Here is a 2,119-nt window from a genome sequence, read left to right as displayed (position 1 = left end):
GTTGCCATTTTACATTTTTAATTTCACACCAGCGCATTGTTCGTTTTTGATTTTGTTGACTACACAGAATAGTAGGGTCAGTTGGGCACTGTCTGTGAGAAAAAAACAGCACCGTGATGCAATTCCATCAGCCAGAAATTTGGAAACGACATGCTGTACTGCTTGGTATTCACACCAGAAGCTCCAATATGAAAATTTCAGAGTATTTGGGTGTCAATCTGAGGACAGTGCAATCTGAGGACATGATAAAAATCAAACATCCAGTCAACATCATGGTGTTTGAAGTGATCACTAGTGATGGCGATGTTATGCCTCCATTCATCTTCCCACAGACTCAACACACAGACCTACATTAAGTGCCTGGAGGAGGTAGTGCTCTCCTTGGTCAAGAGGGTGGCTGCTGGGAGACCCTGTCTGGCAACAGGACTCTGAACCATGCCACACAAGCAGGAGAACCCAGTCATGGCTGTCAGACAATTTCTGCCACCACATCACCCCTAAAATCTGGCCACCTAACTGCCCAGACTGCAATCCCCTTGATTATTATGTGTGAGGTGCAGTTGAGTGAGAGACCAACAAAACTCCTTGTAACACCAAAGATGAACTGAAGGCAAGGATTATGACAGCATTCACCAACTTGAACAAGGAGACCATCCAGAAGAGTTGCAGGAGATTCTAAAGTCATCTGGAGGCCATGGTTGAAGCAGTTGGTGATTTTATTGAATAAATTTACTCTTTAGTATTTCAAGATATTTTTATGTAATTTTGGTAAATATATCTTAAAATGAGATGTCAGTGTTATATTCATTTTTGTGTAATTTAGACAACAGTTTATTCACTGCACCCTGTGTGTGTGTGTGTGTGTGTGTGTGTGTGTGTGTATATATATATATATATATATATATATATATACATAAAACAGGCTTCCACATAATTTCTGTCTACCAAATCGACTCACAGCCCTTGGGTTGGACTGGGGTTATATTAGAAGACACTTTTTGAACTGAAGACAACAGAAAAACGAAAAAAAATTAATAACAAGAGTTGTCACATGACCATGTCATGAGGTGCATTGATGAGATGTGAAACCAGTTACTTGTAATTACTGAAAGACTCGTTATTACATTAATTAAGACTAGTTGCTATAATCTCCTGTAAATCACACCCTAAAATCTTAAACAAGGGAAAGATACAATGTCTGATAAAAAGATGGGATGATCATGGCTGGAATGTCTGTGACTATCATGGAACCATTAGAAACAACAACATGAAGAAAAATAATTCCCTTGGTTCAATCTCAGTTGGGAAATATTTGATGTGCAGTTGGATTAAGGTCAGTTTTATTTTACTAGACATAAGGTTCAATAATGTAGTAAGCATGGCAATAGGTGATGTGGTGATGTTCATGCATTTCCCGTGTGTGTGTAGGTGGGTTCACCACCAGTTTCAATGATGAGGAATCATTTGTTCCATCGAATTACCTGCTTAATGAATTAAGCAATTCATCATCATCATCATCATTTAATATCCTCTTTCCATGCTGACATGGGTGGGACAGTTTGACAGAAGCTGGCCAGGCAGGAGCCTGCACCATGCTTCTGTGTCTGCTCAGGCATGGTTTTTACAGCTGGATGCCCTTCCAAATGCCCACCACTTCACAGTGGGGACTGGGTGCTTTTCAAATGGCACCTGCAATTGTTTAATGAATTAACTGTTAAGTGGTTGAGTATTCCACAGGTGTATGTAACCTTAACATGGTTATCAGACAGACACGGTGTGTGTGACAAGGTTGTACCTTTTGAATTACAGGTACAATCAATCCAGGAGGCTTCAGCACAGTTTCTGTTTACCTAAGTTCACTAACAAAATAGCTTGTCAGTGAAATTATTTATTCACTTCTAAAGGGTCTATCAATGACATTAGTTTAGTATATCACAAAATGTCCCCTACCACCACCTGACAACTGGTGTTTGTTTGTTTACATCCCCATAACATAGTGGTTTGGCATAAAGAGAATATGTACCAGGCTTTAAAAAAGACAAAATAAGTTTTGGGGTCAATTTGTTTGACTAAACCTTTCGAGGGGGGTGCCCCAGTATATCCCCCCCCCCGCCTTATT

Source organism: Octopus bimaculoides, chromosome 26 (genome assembly GCF_001194135.2).
Source record: "Octopus bimaculoides isolate UCB-OBI-ISO-001 chromosome 26, ASM119413v2, whole genome shotgun sequence".
In the NCBI taxonomy this organism is placed as follows: Eukaryota; Metazoa; Mollusca; class Cephalopoda; order Octopoda; family Octopodidae; genus Octopus; species Octopus bimaculoides.
Note: the sequence above shows the minus strand (reverse complement) of the source record.